At 38.0% G+C, this 24,814-nt stretch overlaps 2 protein-coding genes across 13 annotated transcripts in view; one reads left to right on the forward strand and one right to left on the reverse strand.

Annotated features, from left to right (window-relative positions):
- IMMP2L (inner mitochondrial membrane peptidase subunit 2) overlaps positions 1-24,814 on the reverse strand; it is a gene marked incomplete at its 5' end in the record, with an annotated part of 829,477 nt that overhangs the window by 412,830 nt on the left and 391,833 nt on the right. The window lies entirely within an intron of this gene.
- The window catches only part of LRRN3 (leucine rich repeat neuronal 3), a 32,757-nt gene continuing 10,648 nt past the window's right edge, over positions 2,706-24,814 (forward strand). The window contains exon 1 of one of the 2 annotated variants that reach the window (XM_084791190.1): positions 2,706-3,162. The gene's annotated coding sequence lies outside the window, so the exon portion shown is untranslated. The remainder of the gene's footprint in view (positions 3,163-24,814) is intronic. The other variant, XM_084791191.1, reaches the window with a different exon arrangement.

The raw sequence follows: 24,814 nt of genomic DNA on the forward strand, positions 1-24,814 counted from the left end.
CTGAGAACCACTATTCCAGAACATTCAATTTCCATGATATTATAATCCATTTCTAATGACCACAAACTATTTCAAGATATCTAGTGGCCTAAAATCTTTAGCCACCTACACCTGGATATCTTGATACAGTACTCGGTCACAGAGGGGACACCTAATGATATTGCATTGAATGGCTGTCCTCCCTGGTAAGTTAAGAAACTCCACAAATACACATTGATTCCAAGCTGGAAACTATAGCCAAAGAGAGCTCCTCTCATCTTCATTCATGGCTAGAGCTATTCTCTCCTCTCTAAAGAAATCTCATTTGTAATGCCCTATGAGATCACACTTAAAGACAGGTACAATATACTTTTGATTTATCATGTACTTACATTAAAAGAGCAATCTCACTTCTTACATCTGAAAATACAGTAGTCATTTAGTAAAAACAATTTTCTAGGAAATTACTATATAAGGCAGCTTTTGAAATAGTATTCAATCCTAACTATTTATAAAACATTCTCATTTACTTATGAATAAGCTTGATTTCAAAGTATTTTATGTGATTATTAGCTTATTATTTTTTTAATTATTTTTTCATGTATCTGTTTGAGCCTCATACTCAATAATATATAATAATAAAATATTAATATATAATATGCTCACACATTCATTTCTGGAGCATATTATAACCAATGGATTATTATAATCAACAGATTACTGGATTTGTGTTATATAGTTAATATCAATCAATACAAATAATTGTCAGGAGAATACATTATTCTTATATATATCAAGATAAAATATTATCAGGATAGTATAAAAGGGAATTTTTTCAAATAGTTATGATTATAACACAATTCTTCTCTGTATATAAGTAGACCCTATGAATATTAAAATGACTACAAAGATTCAGGATGTTCCAACTAGAAAAAGTAAAATTAAGGGGCTATTAAGTTATACGAGATGCACTCCAACCTAACAGCCCCACACTCACCATCCTCCCACACCTCCAAGTGGAGGCTCAAGTACCTGTAACTGTCTGGGAAGAGGATACCAATCAGAAGTCGGTGTCGTTTGGCCAATGAAGAAGCCACTTTTGTTTAGAACTCATTCTTATCAAAGAGGTTAGAGCTATGAGTTATTTATTAAAGTAACAATATTCTGAGAAACACCTGCAATATCAGCAAAGTGCCTAGGCAGAAGGTGAAGCTCCTGACTCAATCAACCAACTAATCAATAAACAAATAACTAAAACACTCATGGCTTCCCTCCCCCCCCCCCCGCCTCCCACCCCCCCTCACTCCCCCGCCGCCCCCCACTCCCGTCCCCCCCACTCTCCGCGCCCCTGGAAAAAAACCTACAACATGAAAATGTTTGGTAGCCAAAGACAATGCTTCCGGTCATATGGTGATGATAAAGAATAATAGTATAAGTCACCTTAATAAACACATTAAGGGACAATTAGCAATTAGGTGCCAAGGCTTTGTTATCATCACCTCCACAGCTCCGCCCCCCTCCACCCCACCCCCGCTCCAACCCCCGCCCCACGAGTAAATCTAGTAAATGCCATTTCCTTTTCTTCCACTAGAGGGAAGTCTTTCAAAGCAAGGGCTACACTCTCAGATAATGCAGCTTTTGACCTGTTGAAAATTGATTCCATATTCCACTCCTCTCAAGAGGTTTCTCCAGTATACTGTAGGTAAAACATGCCTTTACATGCTTCTACTTGTCCTAGGTTTTCTTGAACTGAACACATTACTATGCTGCTATGGTTTCTTGTATAAATATTCAAATTAGTTTACATACAATGCCTATCTAGAATATTTCCTGGTGAAATAGCCATTAGGAGTTGATAGCCTTATGAATGAAAAGAAATAATTTTAAGTGTTCAATTATAGTGGAAAACATCCTCGAGTAATAAATCATACATTTGAAACACACACATGAGTACACACACACACACACACACACACACACACACACACACACACACACGGACATACACACAAGCAATGCCACATACATATCCAAGGTGTGGTATCAGATTTGTTGTACCACATATCAAACAGTAGTCATAATTGAAAAAGTTTATTTTGTAAATGCTTGCCCTTACATACCATTGCTGTGGATTTTGGAGAAGCAAATATTTCTTGTAATTTAAAAAAATCTGGCTAGTGCATCTAAGAAATGTCATTGTAAAACCTAAACAAACAAACAAACAAAAAACAAAAAGAAGGAAGAAGGACAGAGAGAGAGAGAGAGAGAGAGAGAGAGAGAGAGAGAGAGAGAGAGAGGATGCTATTAGCTGCACGCACATAGGCTAATTTAAGTAGGACCTGTAGGGAAGCAAACAGCCGGCAGAAGAGCTGCAGGCTGCTCTCCTTAAATATAAAGCCGCTGCTAAACTTCACAGAGAGGGAGTCAGAGTCGCTACGAAGTGTTTTAATATTCAGGAAATCCTTATTCATAAGTGTTTCCTGTCTGTTCTCAGAGCAAAAAAATCCCAGTTTCTCTAAATGACTGATAACACTCCAAATGGGAAAACTTGTTGAAAAATCACTGTACATTCCTCCAAAAGAAAAAAAGGGGGGGAGGGGGAAGGGGGGGGGAAACGATTCCAAGAAAAAATATGCAAGCCTGTTTCATTTATTTGTACCCTAAGCAGCGCTGTCATAGGACAGACAGGCTGCTTCAGCCAACCAGGCTGGAGCAGCTGCGAGTGCTACATCTTGGCAGTCTGAAGCGATTGGCTCCTCTCTGGGGAGCGGAGGGTGTTCGGTTATTAATGACCGCTGAGCAGGCAGCACCATGTCAGTGTGACAACTGATCTGGTGAACGATGCACCACTAACCACCATGGAAACAAGGAGAAATAAAACCAGCTAGCAGGATCTCTCTTCACTGGATTGAGAGCCTCTGCCTGCTGCCGGAGAGAGTTGCAGACAAAATAAGGAATCCTGGCTGCAGGCTCCTGCCTTCCTTTATATTTTAGGGTAAAAAAAAGAGATACCATTTCTTGCATGGGTGCATCTCTGTAGTATATAATTGTGTATACTTTATTACACATGCATATGCACCTATTTATACTGGGGCAAGAAGACAGCCATGTGATTTTCTCAACCAAGGGACTGAACAAGGAGGGACACCAGAGGAGGGCTATCCCTGCATCAGCTAATGTAAGGTAAGTTTAAAATATACCTCTCTATTTAAATGTTCTCTATTTTGTGTTTCGTTGATGCCTGTGTTTTTAACACTGCAATTCTCCTTTGATGTTTCCCCCTTGTCTGAATTCTAAGGGCATTTTTCTTTGCATTTCACTTTTGAGTGAACATGCAAACCCCTCTGGCTCTGTGTGTGCCTAGCTGTGTTCGTGGGATTCTCAACCAGGCATTTTACTAGCTTGAATGCCCATCAGAGGATGTGAGTGGGAGAGAAAAAGCAGTGCTGGGGGAGGAGAAAGAGGAGGGAGAGGGAAGAGAAGAGGACTGAGGGGAGACGAGAAAAGGGACCTAGAGAGAGTCAGGGAGAGAAGAGGGCAGGGAGAGAGGGGAGAAGAGAGAACCAGAGAGACGAGAGAAGGAGAAGGAAAGATCGGGGGTCCTTTTCTTTCACAGGTCTTGTAGTGAAAAGCAGATCACTCCCGGTTCTGTGTTTTGAAGCCATTGAGGTGTTTTTACCCCGCTACCCCAGGGGATGGAGATTAAGGGGAATGCTGCTGTATGTCAGGAGTGAAGGGCACCAGGCAGAGTAGCAGATTGAGCATATCACAAACAGTTATTGAATTTCTGCCAGGCTACATCTTACCAATTGTGGTAAATGACTTCCCTTTAATAACATCCCATCCCCTTGCTGGTCTGAAGGGACAGTGCAAACGCCTGATGGCTAACGCTGCCCAAGAAGCTGCCATGCTAGGTAAAAGGACCCTATGAACCAGAAGAGTTCTAATCTTCTTTGGTAATTAACAGGATCACAGTAGGATGGCTTCAAAGTACATTTCCTATTTACAGGGATTGTTTGTTCAGACCAACTGTAATATTCCCTTTGCTCTTACAGAGCTGGACGCCTTAATTCGGCTCTAATTTATTCATTTTTAACAATATGTCCTTGTTTCAGTGCCTCTAATTTTAGTGAAAGCAAGCTATGAACATGAGTGAGAATTTTTCTAGTTTTGGGGAAAGGAGACAGTGTAAGAAATAAAAAGAGAAGTCAACATTTAAAATACCTATCAGGACAAATATTCCTTGTCCCATGTTCCTCGTCTTCAGTTCCAGAAGCAACGCCTTTGAGACAGAATTACTGTCAGTCAAGTCTGAGCATCCATGTAGTGATGATTCATGGAGTACTCCGTGAACTGATTTTTACTTCCAGTCTTGTAAGTGGAAGCCAGCTACTTAGAACATGCTTTCAAAGCAACGCCACCAATTGAGGATGCCTGTGGAAACCTTCACTGCGCCTGCTAATGGGTCCTGTGGAGACGTTAAAACAAGCCCCGCATTTATATTTCCTCTGCTGGAGCTCTTCCCTCTCTTCTCTTAGTTCAACACACAGTTAATGGAGTCTGTTGCTTTGAAACTGAGTGCTATTCTTTTCCCAAACTCTGTTTTCAGACTTACTGGTTTCCTACTTTGTAATAGAAGCCAGAACTGAAAGACAATAAGCAGCCACTTAGATCCTGCCACCTTCCTATAAATGTGTCAAAAACCGAGTCAGTTTACAATATGTAACGCTCGGAGTCAGTTAATTCCAGCGACCTTTGTAAACGGCGACAATAAAGCAGCCTGACAATCTGCCGGTGCCTTCGATTTTCCCTCTGTGAAATGAACAAGTTTCAGGAAAGGGTTCCTGCTCAGAGTGAAAAATGAAAGGAGCTGAAGCATCAGCTAGCAATATTGGCAGCCTGGCTTGCGCTGCCTGCGACGCCACATGCAATCTATACAAAAAACACAATGATTTATTACTGGGAGGAAAGCTGTTGCATTTGCTTTTCTTCTATTCATTACAAGTGCTGCTGTTGAAACAGATTGGATCCGTTATTTTGAGGTAGCACCTAACTTCCTGAGCGAGAGAGGAGGCTGGGAGGAGACGCACAGCTCCCCATCTCAAACGCCTTTATAACGTAGCATTGCAGTATGGATTTCAGCTTTCACCCAGACCCTTTCCTGGGAAACTTTTCATACCAAACAGATACATCCTTAAATCTTACCCTGCCTAATTTTAAATCACAATCAATAACAGCCAAGAACAGGGGATTCACTCTTTAATCTTAGAACGCTCGTGTACACATTTTGTTTATCAGCAGTACCCTCTTGGATCTGAAAAATCCTGGCACTTCAGGCCCTGGGTGGTGTCAGAATGTACCAGTGAATTTGGTGAGACGGTGACCCACCTGTGCTGGGTGACAGGCACACAGGCATACCTGGAAGACTTTGCCACCTATACTGTCACCAGTTATGAAGCAGTATTTGAAATGATAGCTTTGTGGCAAGGCAAACCACTAAAGGGCCATCTTTTCAGGGTGCTGTTTGTCACAGGCAAAGTGCTAAGTTCGAATGCTGGTGAATAGGTGGAATTTTTCTTTAGTGGCTGTAGTTGTTGTTGCTGTTAATGGTTTAATAAAGTGATTACCTGTTTTCTAGGGCAGCAATTTAAGAAGGATGAAAAAGGTGATTAGTTTACAAATCACAAATGTCCTCACTGATTCTTTGTTCCTATTTTTTATACTTCCTGCTTCTGCCCCCAAATCGGTTTCAAGTTGCAATTTCTCCTTGCTCTTTTGTTTTCCCTTGCTCTGGGGTAAACTTGCTGGTTACCATAACCTTGATGTTCACTCACCACAATGCAGTTGATCAGGAAGGCTTGTAGGCCAGAGAATATTTAAAAGGTAAATGTTATTGCTGAGCGGATCTGAAGATCATTAGAAGGAAGCTACCAGTACTGTCAAAAATGTACCCCTACTAAGTAACCATGTCCCAAAAGAACAATTGAATTTAAGAGTATATGGTTCTAACTTATCTTAAGGAACACTTAACGGCTGTGGACCACTGAAATAATCTTCATGGTTTGGGTTTTAAGTGTTGAGCTATTTATGAATTGCTTCTTTGATATATGAAAGTAAGCACAGCCACAAATACTAACTACATCAATAAAACATATCCATATTGTCAACACAGAGCTCTCATACTGGCTATAGAAGGAAGACTTAGGAAAACTTCACTGGGTACAATCTTTACACAGGACAGCACAGAATCTCACCCCTTGTAAGAAGTGATATCTAGCAAGGAGAACCTTCTGGTCACAGCGGTCCTTTGGTCACACTGTAAAAGGAAATAAAATTCCAGTATGAAAAACTAGATGTTACCAATGGATGAGAAAAAGTAATATGGAGAATAAAAATGTTTCCTTTTAGTTGATAGAGGAGTGGAAGATCTCCAAAGATACTGTTTGGAAGTCAAACAGTACAAGATTAATGAGGAAATGTTAACATTCATCTCAAATCTTGGTAAAGTACAGTATCTACCTGGTCATTTGCAAAGTTTGCATAACTGTGAAGTTTGCACACACCTGTTTGCTATCATATTTATTCACCTTTAGACCATAAGGAAGGGCTATTTTTTCTAAAGAGGCCATTAAGTATTTGAAAAAAATTACACAGCTTCAGCATGGGAGAATGAAACACAGTATCTTCATAGACCAATAGCATATTAGAATAAAAAGCAATTCACCTAATATGTTCATTTGATGGGTGAGGAGGCCAGAGGGTTGAACATTTTTATAATTATAATGAAATAAAGTGTCATTAGAGTTTGAATTTGCTCAGCTATTTGCTGGACAGTTCTAGAGGAAAAAAAAACCCTTTTATGTTCATTTCACTATTCAAAGTTGGCCTCCTCTGTGTCATAGAAAGATGCAGAGTATAAACCATTTAAAAACTGTTTATCCAGATAATGAAAGATTGTAGAAACAGAAGTCACCATCGAATAACAGTGATTACTTCAAACTGCGAGCTCCCATTTATACACTGGCCATTGTACTCTAAGGTGAGTCACATCGTTTAGAGTGTTCTCCAGCTGTTCAAATTCTTAGTAAGAACACAGTTCCCCTTTGCCTAGGGATGCAGTTGCTAATTATAAGCTGTACGTCTTCCTAAGACTCCACAGTGCTTTTGTTTCAAATATTTCAAGATACCTAAGATTTCCCTCTTTCCTCACTGTCCTTCTTAGACCTCATGCCTAGCTTGCACAAGCCAATAGAAAACAATCTACCCTTTTCCCAATTCTCAACTGCTGGTTTCATTTTACAAGTGATAGCCCTTAGAAAAAGTGCCATTTCTCTACTTTTACAGCTCATTTTTTTTTATTTTTGTAAAATTTCTCTCTGTTTCTAAAATGCCCCCCACAATGTTCGATTAACATAATATTAATCAACAGACCCCCAAACTTTTGGGAAATTAAGAAGACTATTTTTTAAAATTATTTTTATTTTTTAAAATTTTTTACATATACATTTATATTATTCCACATATATACAATAAACTACGTATAGCAAGAATAACCATGACACAATCAGAAATTATATAAATGTAAGGAGATTATTATATATGCATAAGAATACAGTGGCTGTATATATTTGCTTAGATCTCCATTGTTCACAAAGCACTTTTTTCCGCATTGGTCCCTCTGACCAAGCCGGAAGGCCGGGCATAATAATGTTCATCTTCTCAGTGAGGTCGTGTTAGGGACTACTTGGGGTGAACAGGAGGTAGTAGTGCAGAACTCACTGCCACACCTGAAACTCCAGGGCCACCTTCCCTTCTTCACTAGCTCCTTCACAGACCAGACCCTTCCTAGGCCTATGTTTTCCACATGGTACCAAAGTAGATTTCCATGGGCTTCTGAAGACTAAAAACTACATTTCTCAACTGAAACTACAGTTTAGGAATGCCAGGCCTGTGTTAAATAAGAAGAACAACCACTTAGTACCGACAGTGCTTGGCTGGGTGTAAGGCCATCCAGTGGAGCTTAACAGCCAACTGGGGGACACATCACTGCAAGAAACTGATACTTTCCCCATATGGTAGGAGGGGGAGGAGAGGGAAGTGATGCGGAGGATTTGATCAAAACATACTGCATGCCTGTACGTAATTAAACCTTTAGAAAGAAATACTCTTAAGGTGTTCTGCATGGAAATGATGGATGTTTTGACTGTAGAAAATGTATAAGGGGTTTCATTTTCACTACAATAAAATAAAAGAATGGATTTAGGTTTATGCATTATTTTCTAAAACTATTAAACTAATAAAGAAAGCTAAACTGTTTGAGTAGATTCACTCTTTAGAATAATTTTTCAATAATATGATACAGTCTCACAACAAAAACTGAGGCATTTAAATGACACTATCAACAAACTTGTAAGTTTACTTTTGTTAAGGAAATAAAAAAGTCAAAACAGATATTCAAATCAAACATATATTACCACCATATGACTCATATTTGTCTTTATAACTTTAGAATATTCATTCTCCTTATCGCCACATTTATATGCCTGAGAAATCCCGGCTTATCAGAGCTTGCCCACAGTGTTTATGGGCTCTTCCTCATTCTATTTTTATCCAAAGTGAGTCTCAGAAACACTGACTACTAAATATGTTCTGCAGAGTATTCAACACCTGCAGGACACAGGGGAGCACAGTGACCTTTGCTGAAAGTTCAGTAGTTGTAGAGAATCACTTCCCTATACAGCTAGGAAGATGGCATTATAATTCTTACAAAGGGCAAGGGGACAATGGCTTCATGCTGCAGGTGCCTAAGGCACTGAGAGCAAAACTACAGAGTAAAGAAAGGGTCCAGCTTACGAGGCTCCCTCACCAAAGAAAAGCAAAGCAGGATGGGAAGAGCAAAATCACGTGAGCACAGCATGTGGAACAGAAATATATTCAAAGCACTCACAGACCTGGGGAGCTCTGGTCCTAGTAACTTTCCCATGAAAAATATAAACTATGTCATTCATTATAAGATATGAGCTAAGACTTTATACATCCAACAAGTTAATTTGCTATGTGAATAGCTGAATGCCTTCAATTCCCAAATATATCATTTATATTTGTTCCTCTGACTGCAGTTTATCATCCACACATTTCTTTATACACAATCCATCTGCTGAGTGCCACAGGTAATGTTCAGCCACCTCTTTAAAACCAGTGAGCCTGTTGCCAAAATACCATTTCCTTAATCATTTACTTTCTTGTTAAGGAGCAAACAAATTCCACTTTCATTTCAAAGTCCCAATTTTCATTTACACTATGCTGTAATAAAACAAAATGATCAAAGAAATGAAGAATTAAAATAAATATTATGGAATAAATTATATAAGTAGAAAACCTGTAGGTTCAAACTACATTATTTCTCTTAGACAATATTCTATTGACTCTGGAAATGGCAGTGATATTAGCAATTTTCATTTGTTAACACCATCCTGTGTGTGACAAGCACTGCAGCCAAGTCCTTACTCGATGCTCACAACAGCCACATGAAATGCTATTATTGATTCCATTTTATAAATGAGTAAAATAAGGCTTAGAAAAGAAAAGTGATATAACAATTAAAGACAGATCAGGAATAGGAGCCTAAGTTGGTGTGACTCTACAAAACATGCATTTGTGTCATATAGGTCAACCTTGCCTCCCAGTGATGCAACTAATTCTGTGAGTGATGCCCTTCTGGAATGAGGTGGCTCAACAAACTACACCATTTCTCAGTTTGTATCACACTCAAGCAAAGAAGCTCTTTGCTGCTGCGTTCATTCATATACTTTTTTTTTTAAAGAGTCACAACAGATATTCTCAATATCTATTTTAGGTATCTCTATATAGGTAACTGTTGATATCCACTAGATTGATTGGACTGAGGTTTATAATTCAGGCCACACAGTTATGTTCCTTCTCATTATGTAAGCAGCATTCAATATGCTTCTCACCTGAGGTCACATGGTATAGCAATAGTACAAAGAAAAAATGCAAATCTTAGTTAGCTCCAGTGTCTTAAATTCCAATATAGATTGATAGTAATCCCACCAAGGATCTAATCTCAATCTGTTGACACTTCGTCTTCCTGCATTCTCTTTTAAACAAAAGAAGGTAAAAAAATAATTCTGAATAAAACCACTGAAGCAAGAGCATCAGTTTTCAATGAAGCTCATTGATTCTCCCCAGTGTCAATAACCTGCTGGTTCTGTAGAGTTAACTAATGGAAGCTGTCATTTGGTTTTCAAAGTGAACTCTAAACCAAATCTAAAACTTCATCAGATATCATCTACACTGGATTTTGGTAAAACTTCTGAGCTTCTCATTATGACCCTCCATCAAAGGCTATCAGGGGAGTCCTTCAACTTCCCTGTCCTGGAAAAGCTAAATGGGAAATGTAAAAATGTTTCTGAGGAGAGTTCTTCTGAGGAAAACCATTTGCCACCATGCCTGACAATTGAATCTGACCCCCAAAATTCACTTGGTAGAAGGAAGAAAACTGATTGTCATAATATTTGCCATCCTCCAGTGACTATGAAAAGAATGCATAGCCACATAGATTGTGTTATGAAAATGGAAATACATTTTAAGATTTAACTAGTTAGACAAATGAAAAACAAAATTCAATTATCAAAAATATTCAATTCTGAAGCAATAAAATAGTCTGGCGTACCACTATCACCTAGCCAAAATTACATAAAAGTCATGTATTTATTAAAATTATTATATTTATTTACTCTTTACATTGTGACTGTGTGTGCATGTGAGTGGAATAAGTGTACACATGTGGAAATCGAATTAAAACCTGTTGGAATCACTTCTCTCCTTCCATCCCATGAGCTTCAGGTTTGGTAGCAAGCTTCCTTACCCCTGCTCCAGGTCATCTTGCTTGCTCAACATGAATAATTTTTAATTAAAAACTTTTTTTTTTGTTTTTCAATATAACATTTCTCTGTGTAGCCTTGACTATCCTGGACTCACTTAGTAGACCAGGCTGGCCTCAAACTCACAGAGATCTGCCTGCCTCTGCCTCCCAGAATGCTGGGATTACAGCTATGCACCACCACTTCTTACTTAATTAAAATCTTTTAATAGCATATTTCCTGCTACTTCTTGTATTTATTTATAACAGTGGGTGCGGAGGGAGGAGAAAGAGCAGGGTTGGGCGGCACAGGTTCAACACCCTGGCTAAGCTCTACATAGATCTCATCTCTCCATGAGGGAGCTGAGGCTCCACATGGATAAATAGCATTGCAAATTCATTCAGTGGCTACGGCCTGATTTCAACCTTTTATACTGACTGAAAACCCATATACTCTGAAGAAGAATGCTATTGTTCTGTGTCAGTGATGGTTTTAGGAATAGGCCAATGTTCCTCTCTGGGAAGTAGTTTTCACAGATATTTCCAATAATGGACACATAGTCTTCAGTTCTTCAGCAAAGATCTTACACAACAGTTAGTAAATCATTATCATTTTGCCACATGATAAAACTTGAGCAGTACAATCTTGTGTCATGAATAATGAACACTTAGTACAGTTCAACTAATTAAAACTTTCCACTTAAATATATGTATTAATCTGAACAACCAGATAAGTGTAATATACACTAAAAGGATCATGGTTGAACTATGGAAGGTCTTATGAACTTCTAAGATTTCTACGACATTTTAGAGAACAGAAGTTGGATTTAAAATAACTAAAGTTTTCTTGACCATAAATATCTTACAAATTGCATAAGAGAACAATGTTCTTAACTTATTTTACTCCTAAAAATGGCTCAGATTGGGAAATACTGCCAATTTTCTATTATTTTTCTATTCTATGAATATCTGGAAAAGACGAGGAACAGTTCCAAATGTAAATGTGTCCCATAAATAATTTCCCAGCTCTAGAATGGGAACTCTTCTCCTGGGCCAACACAAATCCTTTCCCCATACTGCACTAGAGGTGCTAATCTACTCATCTGTAAACTTCACTTAAGCATGAACCTTCCCAGGTCACATCATCATGCCTAACTACTGAGCAACGTATGGCCCCATGTTTTTGCTTGGTAGTGACTTCTATGTATCTTTGAAGGCAGACATATTCTAACACAAGGCACTACTTGGTCATTCATTGAAAATGGCTTTTCATTTTAGTTGACAAATGTGGATACACTCATACTTTATGTACATCAATAAGGAGTAAATGTACCACAGCAAATAGACTAGAATATTTTTATTGATAATGATTCTATCAAACTCTCTGGATAACTTTATTTGAACGTAGATTTTCAGAAACTCTGAGAGTAAGACCTGAGAAGCTCTAGTGAATTTCTGCAAGAATAAAATCATAAGCAGTAAATAGCTAACAGATCAGCCTTTGCCGTTCTATTCTCTGCCAAGTAAAGCTTTTGTAATATGTGAAAATTGCTTGAGTTTATAGAGACGATGAATATAATAGATATACCATGCTGTATTTTCCCCCAAAATACACCCCTCAGAAGAGAGTGTGACTAAATGAATTACAGGTTTGCTATAAGAGATCGGATTAAATTTAGTCAACTGGTCATAAGACCAGACGGTGGTAAATATGGTCCAGCTCCTGCTCTCCCCAGTCAAGAGAATAGACCACTCATCCTTTCTGGCTGTCAGCGGGGTCTGCCAGGAACTGGATGCCATGTCATTAAAAGAAGCATTGCAAATGGAAAAAATAACTTTTGTCCATGGGTTTCTGCACCCCCATTTCATACCTTGTTTCACATTCCACTTGGAAACCCATTGAGGGCTTCCAAAGCGCCACCAAACTGATGAGTGAGTTCTACACTGTCTGGAAGTTTGATTCCCAATGTTGCTGAATACAGAGTTTGATCTGGTATAACAGAATACACAATGACACTGTGAGAGTCATTTAGCCACTTGCTCATTGTGACCCCACTATTTAAAGAAACAACTGGAGCCAAAAACTCAGGTGATTCCACCCTTTCCTAGCAAGTATTTCACCAGATGTGAGTGTGAAGTTTCACAAAGTATAAATTATATTCTTTCTTTACCGAAGCTACGGAGAAACTCAGCAGGACATTCTCCATAAAAGATCCAGTAGTCCTGCAGTCTTGGCTGCTGGATTCTGGCAGAAGCTTATTGGCCAGCACAGTCACTTTTTATGATGCCTCTTGAGATTGGCATCTTACTGGCAGTAACACATTACTCTGCACTGAGCAAGTTATTATTTCAAGTTTCCGGCTTTGAATGCATCCCAATGTGTTTTCAGGATGGAGATGTGGTAACAGAAGTGGCATTTGCCTCTGGCTTTGAGAATTTTCCTCTTTTTTTTAGAGGGTCTCTCTGTGTTTGCCTTGGCTGTCCTGGATTCACTTTGTAGACCAGGCTGGCCTCTAACTCACAGCAATCCATCTGCCTCTGCCTCCGGAGTACTGGGATTAAAGGCGTGTGCCACCACGCCCAGCCAGAGAATTTTCCTTTTTTAAACCAGGAAAAGAAGACAAAAAAGGGAGACATTACTATAGGAAAGTTCACAAGCAACTAATGCAACTATAGAAACAACAGATTTTATACTTTATAAAGAAAACCTAGAATAAAACCATTTCTTTGTGTGATGCTAAGAGGATTTTCTATTCCTCATGGACACCTTGGCTCAACTCCAAAGCCTTACATGGTATTGCTATGCCCAGTTAGAGGCTTTGAAGCACACACCTTGTAGGGACACTGTGATGACATGTGTCATTGCAGTTTTCAAACTTTTGCCAAAGTCAACCTGCAAGTTTCCTCCCAAAAGCAAACACAGTTGGGGATATTGAGCACTTATGACCCTGAGTGACTAAATTATTTTCTAGATTGCCGATGCTAACATGGTCTGTAATACCACACAGGGTCTGTTTGTCATTGGAACTTCACAGGAATGGGTTTCCTTTCTCTCACATATGTCTGCTTATTGGCACTGCTTGCAAATACTAAACAAAAGCATTCACATCAATAGCAATAACTTCTGTAAGACTTTATTCTCTCTAGCTCAAGAAACATACCCACTCACGTCCAATAACCCAAAAATCCCTGGAGCACATTCTTGGATGTTTATTGTTAATAATTGAATTTTATACTCCTATTCCTATACTAGCAAGCAAGCATGCGCACACATGTAAACTTTCAAATGTATCTAAACAGTGGATACTTTTAAGACATCTGCTCACCACTAAGGGTTATAAACTCTTGCCATGCTGAGCTGTAGCTGGTATCCAATTACTATTGTCTTTTAACACGTGTCTCAAGACAGCATAGACTGTAAGAGTTATTTACACAGATATAATGAAGAAAAATAGGAAGAAATAATGAAGGCAAATAAATTGTGCAACTTTTTTGGAAATTGGAGACAAATGGCATCTAAGTAGCTCTGTTTGCTCTGCCAATTGTTACCACATCCCCATCACTACACTAAAGGCAAGGTACACCAGATTCCAATGAAGTAGCAATATTATGGAAGTAATGTTAATTTGATAATGACTGGCATTAGTGATGACTTCGAGCTTCAGGATGAATTTGTACTGAAAACAAAGATTTATATTTGAGAAATTTTAGGAGTGAGTATAGAAGAAAATGGGGCACAGATAAGTAATACCCATGGAAGTCATGTTTGAGACCAAAGAGACATTTCATTCTCAGAGCCCCATCTAACTCTAGAGTCAGATTTATATCCATGTAATCTTTCTGAAAATCCAATTTGCTAGATAAATGATCCTCTGTTAAGGGACTACACCTCCTTCCTTATGCATAGAGCTAGATTATTTTTTCAGAATTGGAAATTATGAGGCACCCAGTGGAGAAGAGACAATAGTTACATCAGTTTATTTCTTCAGTTCCCTATATGTCCTGACTCCGTCACCATAGCTCAGTTATTCACAAGTCAGTATTATCTTAAAGACTGACTATTCATTTTATCACCTTATGTTGATGTTTTGTTCAGCAATGCCTTCACTTCCATTCCTTGATTCCAGTTTATATTTTTCTATTTAGTATGCTTATGCTATCACCATATCAATTATAAGAAAGGATGAGAGAGTATAAATGAAGTTACTAAGTGCAGTTGTCAACAGTCATGAGAAACCATGTCAAATAACACAAAAGTCTCACTGCTATTCCATTACTTAGTCTGGTCTTGTTTTTGTTTTAGGAGAGAGGGCTAAAGATCAATATGTGGGCCAACTTGCTAAACTGCATGAAGCAAATGAGAACCTATTTATTTTTCAGACTATAAGAAACACCTGACCATAAGATGCACCCAGTTTTTAGAGCAGCAAAACAAGAAAAACAGTAAAAGCGGCAATCGGATCATAAGGCACACCCTAATTCCATCCCAAAATTTTTTGGGGAAAGTGTGTCTTATGGTTGGAAAAATACAGTATAACATTTCAGTAGGTTCCTGCCCAGAAATCAGCCCATTTCTGAAGCATAGGTTTCATTGAGAGAAGAATATGTTTCTACCCATGTTGATTATAAAAGAAAAATACTCACTTAAAATTCTTTTAAGTGCTTTTGAAAATTAACTTGAATCTTCCTTATAAACTTAAGAATTGATATACCAATATGTGGAAGAATTGCCAGATGTCAAATAACCTTTATTTTGCAGTAACAGCCTTTCTACATATCTGGCACCTAGTTGTTCCAGTTAACATCATATATGAAACTCAAAAATCATACAACTGAAGAATGAAACATTAATACATGACAGGACACTGGAAGTACAGGAGAATAAGGCATCACAAATGTACACAAATTGACCAAACAAGGCTGCACATGTTACCAGCTTCCATGAGAACACAATTCATTGACTGACAATTTGCATCAGGTTTGCTTGCTTATTCTGCAAATCACAAAAATGGGTTGCTGTGGCAACTGCCACATGCTATTTAGCTTGCTGTTGGGAAATGTCTCTTGGAGTACCTTTTAAGAAACAAATACAACATGCTTTTTATTGTTCCTCCCACCCTAGGGAACAAATCCACTGACAGGAGGCCTAATTGTTTTTATAGCTTTAAAAATGGGCCTGCTTTTTGTCTTTTTCATTTATATGATCTGCAGTATGTATTTATGGGAAAGGGAGAAAGAAAAATATCTATCAAAATACTACTTGCCTGTGTGACTGGAAAGCGATAAAGACACACACTGCCAATACCAGCCCTACTTTTATCAACACAGATTTTAGCTAAGTTAATTCTATTGTTACATATACTGAATTCATGTACAACACTCGCAAAAAGACTCTGTGGCTAAATTCTTCATGTACCAGTAAAGGCAAGTTTATTTTCATCATCAGAAATGAGAACAAGTAACGTATCATTAATATTCTAGGAAGCATTCTTAACCTCATCATTACATAGTCTTTCTTTTCTTTTCTTTCTTCTTTTTTTTTTTTCACAAGCACACTATATAGAACCTTAGGGTATACACCAGTGTCAGCGCACTGCGAAGCAAGCAACTTAGTAGTTTACTTTATGCTATGTGAAATAGAATACTCATTCCTGACCCATCTCTCACACAGAACCCCCCAAAACCAGGAGGCAAAGAGTGTAAAACAGTTCAGGCCTCAGCATTAGTTTTCCCGCTTGCTTTTGCTTGTTTTATTTTATGTTTTCCTGTTCATCTGTCTGTCTGACACAAGATGTTGTTATAAAGTCCCAGGTAGATCCTCTCCATTGGCCTCCATGAGCTGGGATTGCAGGCCTGCACAACCACACGTGTGCCCGTGTTCTTCCGACCCACTGACAATTAGGATGGGTTTTTTTTTTTTTTGACCTCTTTACATGCTGCTCTGACAAGCGGATGTGTCTTCTCCCTCTGCTGCCACTGCTGCTGTGGGCTTTGTCAGTGGCTCCCTAGTGGGAGTGCCTGGAGAGATCATATTTTCAGTTACAGATGCAACAGGGCAAAGATTAGGAAAATACATCTGTTAGAAGAGACTCGGGCATTATAAATAACACTATAATAACAGGAATTAAAGTGGGTGCGAAAAAATAATTCACATGCTGGGTGCAGCTGTAAATTGGCCTTACCGACCTGCAGAGACGGATACCTGGATTGTGGGGCAATTGTTGTGGGCTGAGCCATTAGATCAGACAAAAGAAAAGACGCAACACATAAATGGATTTCCCCCCATTTTTCCTCGGGCAACAATAAAGAACAATCAATTTAAAAATAATTGGAGAAATTTGTGTTTTGCCCAGACGAGTAAAAGAAAACATTCATTCAATAGTACCACACAGAATCGTTTGCTTAATAGCATTTCTAATATGTTATGCATTTATTCAATCTACTTCCTTCTATCTTAAAATGCAAAAACAATTACTCTGGATGTAAATCTGAGAAAACAATCAAAGTTTCTATTAAATCAGAGAAGAGACAGTTAAGCTGCACGGTGCTTTGCAGATAGATGCTCATGAATAGACAATACTTGGAATTCCTCTCAGTAGTACGTGGCGAGAAGGGTGACAGGAAGCACACACTCCTTTCCTGTCTCCTCTCTTCCTCTTCTCCTTCCTCTCACCCTCACTTGTCTACCTATTTTAATAAGTCAGAGTTTGAAGGGGACTTTTTATTTCGTGTCTAATAATTCACATTATGCAATTATATGAAACTGCTTTATGGTATATACTAGCTCTGTTACAGGTACAAACTCCTTTCCAATACTTTATTATAAGTTTATATTTAACTGATCACTCAGAGGAATATTAGCATTTCAACCTTCTTGCTCCTTTATCTCTAAAAAAAAAACTGGGTTGTTGTATGTATGTGTGTATTATATACACATACACACAAAATATGCTCAAACTAAATATATTTGAAAAAAGGCAACTAAACATAAAGTGATGAGTACAAGAATCCATGCATGGATGAGAAGCATCTTACACTTTACTGTCTGGATGGAATTTTTAAAACCCACATGCTTTAATTGGGGCACCGCTGCAGTAATAATCTCAAATACGAGATTCAATAAACGTGTTTTCATGCTCTGATTAAATGTCAAGGCCACAGATTTGTTATTTCAGATCTGGTGAGCAATAATTTCGTTGGATAATAATGAACTCCCAAAGATTTATTTGAAACACTCAGCTGCCTGTTACAACGCTCTGATTCATTACAATAATTTCAACTCTGCTGGTAATATTACAGCATCTAGCACAGAAAGCTTACACTTTGAAGTACACTTTACTCATTTCCTATGTGCAGTGTCAGCTGAAATTTAATACCAATAATATTTGCCAAGTCCTACTCACAGGAGATGGCGTTTGAATTTGCATCGAATGTTTTCTTTCACAGAGCATATTTTATTACTGGGGTGTTTTTCCTCGCTGAAGTTTCACCGTGTTAAGTGTCCCTTTCTGGCAATCATGTGTGCTAGGCCACGCTTCACTAAAGATGCAACTTCACAAGTTGTCAGTGTGACCACGAATTGCCATTTGATCACTATCAGCTGGAACAAGCAAAGTCTGGCCTCCAGCCACATCAAGCCTTCCTCATTACTTACACTCAATTATCTGGATATTTGTTATTACTTTTTTTTCTTGATATAGCACTTTCCATTATGTTTTAAAAATCTTTTAACACTTCCAAACATTAAGAGCATATTATGTCCCAACGTACACGGTTCCCTGTGCTGTGCAAGTAGAAAGGCCACAGATGAAGACTCCGCATGCCTTATGTCTTAATCACTATGCTATTATCATGCATATAACTTATAAAACTCAATTGAAAAATCACACCTTCATTGAAAAATAAACAAGTAAATGTTGTTTCCTTTGGTTTCTACATGGTATATTTACTGAAGGTCTTACACAGGAGAGATAGGGTTGGAGGTTTTAAGGATTGTTTTTCAACAGTGTGAGTTTAATTATAACTACTCGTATGATAGTATTTTCATGTGGGTTTTGTTACAGTTTTGTAGTGTCCTGAAATAAAAAACATGCATACTGATGTCTCATTTGCCAAGTCTGTATCCTCGTTCAGCGTCCTACTCACCCACACTGTAGGAGTGAGATCAGCAAGGTAAAATGACTGCCTTGTATAGCAGTTTATTTAAAAAGTATATCATTATAATGTATAATTAAGAAAAATGGTATGCAATCACTCAGTTCATCTAGTCAGTTACTCATTTAGTAGACACGGAGGCACAGTGCCATTCACTACTTTAGTTAGGTATTAGACATATAGAACGGGGGCCAGCAAGGTGGCTCAGTTGATAAAGGCACTTACTGCCAAACTGATAACCTCAGTTCAATCCCTGGAATCCATGTGGTAGAAAGTGAAAACTAACACAAGCCTTCCTCTCACTTCCACACGTATACCATGGCATGTACATTTCACACGTGTGGGTATGTGTGTGTGAGCGCATACACACACACTAAGCAAATAAATACATTTAATAATATCTATAAAATGAAATACAAAACAAAATAGGAAACTATTGAAGAAGTAATATTCCAGCAGGAATAATGGGAAGAAAGCAAAAAAAAAAAAGCAAGCACATTGCTTTTTAAAGTCTTGACTATTCTACGAAAGCAATGACAGCCTGTCAAAAATGGAGATCTCAATGAGGGAATCTATAAATAAGGCATTATTAAATAAAAGAATTAAAGCCGAGTTTTATAAATGACATTCAACACTATTTTATGTGCTCACTGCTATGTAAGAAACCATTAATTTTTCTTCCCCACTAAGTTTAAATAGAAGTAAAAAAGCATGGTCTGTGCTCATGAACTGGGAAAGACACAGGGCTAGCATGAAGGTATTTTAGTACCAGGCTCTCTATGCACTAAGGTGGTCAATGAAGGACCCGTGTGTGCCTAATAGATCATTATGCAGCATGAACTAAGCTAAAAATGGCAAGATTTGAAATAAAGCTAAGAGGTGCTACTTAGCAGCCCCTTCAGCTTGGACCAACTCATCTAAACCTCTCTCTGCCACCTGACAAGTGGGTGTGGCTACACCTACTGTCAGGACTATGGTAGGACCCACACAGAGCCATGGCTGGAAGCTGGACTGCAATATTATGAAGTAGATTCTCATTAGTTTGATTATTGCTGTTGCTTTTGCCATTCATTGTTGTTAATAGAAATAATAAGGGCCTTTAAAAGCTTAGGCCAAGAGCTACAGTGAAAACTAGAAGGATGAATAGAGTATCAAAACCCTGTCTATTCATGGACACTGCAATTAATCTACACTGCAGAAATGAAACACCATTTAGAATCCATTCTTCACACAATTAAGAGAAATAGCAAAGCTTAGGGCACCTAGAATGTGCATTTTCACACTTCCATTATTCTGAGTGTAATTTACTTCTCATATGAGATGTGGCACTTTTGACCAAAACAATATTATAGCCTCTAAGAAAATCCAAGCAGCAGAAATGATGAAATATGTGTGTATAAATATATACATTTAATTTTTATATTTTTATTTGGGTTTGGGCACATGCCTCAGAGCACATGTGTGGTGGCTAGAGGACAGCTCTTGAGAGCCATGTCTCTTCTTTCACCATGTGTGCTTCATGGATCAAACCCAGGTAGTCAGGCTTGGTGGTAAGTGCCTTCACGTGGTGAGCCATCTCAGTGGCCCAGTATGTTCCATAATATGAAGCTCATATTGAGAAATACCTCATTGGGTAATATGAATTATCTGTTGTAGGAGATTGTCATAAAGGAAATAACTGTATTTTACCAAATGGTTATATTTGGTCCCAATACAATAGTATAGTTAAGTGAACCAAAGAGAAAGGATTCAGAATGTCAGGTTACGTGATGATAAAGGGAAAATGTCTTTTCATCATTCAACTGGATGATTTTAATAGTATTGAAGTACGCTTAGTGTCCTGCACTGAAGCTGCCATTGCATTGTGGAGGACTTTGATGCAAACTGATGGTCTCAAATGACAGCCCCAATTATTTGAGGATAATTTGCTAAGAGATTCCTCTAAGAAGTGGATTGGTCTTCTAGTTTTCTCTTGATGCATACATAAGATGAGGTGAGCTGAGGCCAGGCTTCTAAATAAAGTGGGTGCAAATGTTTGGCTTTGTTTAAAAAAAAACCACCTTTCTCTATTAAGATTTAAAGATTCAGTTTTTTTGTAATTTTTACATATACATTTATATTATTACATATATATAAAATAAACTATACTCAGCAAGAAGAACAATAATACAATCAAGAATTATATTAATGTTACATTCATAATGTTTTAGCTATTTGTATTTGGTAACATTGAAGAAAACATATTTCCTATCTTGGTGAGTCTAAAATTATGAATGTCAATCAATATCTATCATATCTCATCTCTATCAATTTAAAACATTTATTTAGACCTAAAAACATCCTAAGCCCCTAAACAAATAAGGTTGACTGTAAAACTAAACTATCTGGTTTTCAACGCAATGAGAAACTTGAGAAGGAATAAAATTAATTACCTGAGTAAACAGGAAGTGCAGGTTAGTAGCTTCCAAAGTGAAAAAAGTGACAGAGATGGTTTGCTGCCTGAACAGTCACCCAACACTATAATGTTGGAGCATCATCTTCAGCCTTCTGGCCCAGTATATCTGACAGACATATTTGTGAGGCAGGAACTGTTGAGGACTTGCTTAATCTGTCTTGGCAGAGTCTGGCTGTCGACTCTGCCTGCATCCAAGCTTGCCCATTTTTCAACAGAACTCTGTCTGTAGCTGAAACAAGGACATTTTGCCCAGTGGCTGACTTGCCACATTTGAAGCCAACTCCATAAGGAGGTTCTTTGATGTTCAACATCTTCTTTGAGGTAGGCTGGGTGTTGCTAGGAGTTAACCTGCCTTATTGTTGGAGAATCCTTGAAACAATAAAAAAATCTTTACATGCCATATTCTGTCTGACTCTGAGAGACTTATTTTTATGACTTGCCCAACCATTCTCAAACTTGAGGAAAGATTTGATTGCTTATAGTTTTTTTTTTGATGTTAGTGAATGAAATAAGAAATAAAACATAAAGTTTGAAAGACCTAGAAAGAATCAGAAATGAATTTGTAGTTTGATAGACCCAGAAACTATCATAAACTAACTTTATCTGCTCTTTAGACATTTTCAATGTTTCAGCAGTGGTAGAGACCTTTTTGTTTTGGTTTGGTTTTTTGTTTTTTTTGTTACCATTCACAGGACCTTACCTTCAGTAACTAATATCATAAATAAAAAAAGAAAGGGTAACATGAAAATGGCACTAGGTAATCTGAAATCAGCATATCCCAACGGAAGCATTAGGGGCACAGTCAGTGTGGAAAGGGATGTCTGCACAGTAATATGTACAAACATGCACACAGACATGAAAGCTGCATCCATGCCTTGCTTAAAAGATTGCTTTTGAAACTCCAAGCTGTAATTCAGGAAGCTTTTCTCAAGCCTTCAATTGGGCTTGTGTTATTCTATTTTAAAAATCCTTGTAGTCCCTGGACAAAAATACAGCAAAGCTGCTTTAAGCAAATTGTCAAGAGCATGACGGGAAAGCCATGGAGCACAAGGGAAATTTGGCACAGCTTTGAAGTTAAAATACAAACTGTTCCAGGCTCGTTATAAAGAATTAAGAATACAGGCCACATCTGTATGGCCTACTCCCTTAGGTAGAGAAGACAGAAAAGCATGATCCATCACTGATGTCACGTCAGTCAAGAGCTGACCCTCATCATCTGAGAATGTGGTCCTGCAGCTTTTCTTATAGCATTTGAGGAAAGGATTTGACCCCAAGATCAGATTATTATTTTACTTCCTTTCAAAATATAGGTTATTTTCTCAAGTTTCAGCAATCACACTGAAATTCTATGGTTTGTTTGTTTAGCAAATGAGTATATATTTTCAGGGATGACGACGTGGCATTGGGCAGCCATTGGAGGTCTCACGCCTAGGAAAGACATTTCTCCTGCTCGCAGCAGTCCTTAGTTGCTTGTAATTCTTTGTCCATGGGTTGGGCTCCCACAAAATGTCCCCCTTTCACGTTAGCATATCCATAAAAAACACTACATGGCCTCAGCCATTTGTCGTGTGTGTGTGTGTGTGTGTGTGTGTGTGTGTGTGTGTGTGTGTGTGTGTGTATGTGTGTGTGTGTGTATGTGTGAGAGAGAGACAGAGACAGAGACAGAGACAGAGAGACATAGAACAATAACTACTAAAGAGAGACCATGATTTAGAGAAGGAACAATATAAAAAGAGGTAATAAGTGTCAAAATTTTATTATATTTGGGGCAAAATCTAAAAACCCAAGGCACATAAGTCTGAACTGCTGTTAAAAATCCTCTAAAAACTGATCTTGACTGCTCTGTGATTGGATCACACCTAAACTATGCTTCCATCTCTGAGTAGGCTATGTGACTGCCTTCTTACCCAGAGATTTCCTCCCCATCTTCACAGGCCACTGACTTCCTGTTTCTTCCAACTGGGGTTTATCAAAGAGGAAAAAAAATCTGAGGATATCTTTTGACTATTGCCCATTATGACATAGCTGATACAACAGATTCCTTTCCCAGTGGAAATCAAGATAGATTAAAACTTGTGTGTGGGGGTTTATGCACAAATGCGTATTGCACTTATCCTGGTATAAAGCAATGCCTGCATGTGTGGCTCTAAAATAAAATGCAGCTAGAATGTCTCTATTTGGTTTTTTGGTTTTTTTTTTTTCCCAATACAGGGTTTCTCTGTGTAGCCTTGACTGTCCTGGACTCACTTTGTAATCCAGGCTGGCCTCGAACTCACAGCGATCCGCCTGCTCTGCCTCCTGAGTGCTGGGATTAAAGGCGTGCGCCACCACGCCCGGCTTATTTTGTTGTTGTTGTTGTTGTTGTTGTTGTTGTAATTATTATTATGATTATGATTATGATAATGATCGTTATTATTATTGTTGTTGTTGTTGTTTTAACCTTACCTGACAAATGCCCAATTGTCAGAGAATTCAAAGGCTAGCAAATACAAAGATGAGACATTTTGACTGTCTTCCAATGAATTAAAAATATATAAATTACTTGAGTTATTGAGTTAATTAACCACAATACTTTCATCATAATAAAGAGTAATTGAATGTAGATTTATATCAGACATGTATTTCCAAATCATGATGCTACACAGTAGGATAAGAGCCTTTTTTCCTGTTACACCATCAAGAGAGTGTGCCAAAATATGATAGCCAATCCTTGATGGATCATCCTCTGATAGGAAAGATGTGGCATCTGTCACAGATCAACCCATTTTACCTACTTCCCAAATAAACTGTAAGTGAACCACAAGAAGGAGGCCTAAATGTTAAGAAAGCACATTTGGAAAGACCTTTTCTATGACTTATGTGAATATTAAAATATAAATTGACACTTAACCAAAACATCCTTAGAAAAGAATATAAACTAGAAATAGTTAGAAACTAGTGCACAAATGATTCTCAGGATTTTTTGAACATAAATAAAGTATCCCAGAAAATGTGCACATTTTCACAAGAAAATATTTGTCATATCATATATATGTGATTTATTCTTACAATAGTTAAAAATAATATCCAAGGTTATTTAATTAAGAGAGCACTTGCTTAGTATAGACAGAGGGTAGAAGTTAAGTCCTTAGCAAGCACATGAGCAGATACACAAGGACCGAGACCCAGATACACACATGCATGTATACACACACATTCACACCCACATGTACACAAACGTACACACACACATGCATGCACACACACATTCACACACACATGTACACACACATGCATATACATTCACACACACATGCACACACACATGCATGCATACACACACATACACATGCATGCACACACAT

This window comes from Acomys minous, assembly GCF_964271855.1.
Source record: "Acomys minous genome assembly, chromosome: 8".
Taxonomy (NCBI): domain Eukaryota; kingdom Metazoa; phylum Chordata; class Mammalia; order Rodentia; family Muridae; genus Acomys; species Acomys minous.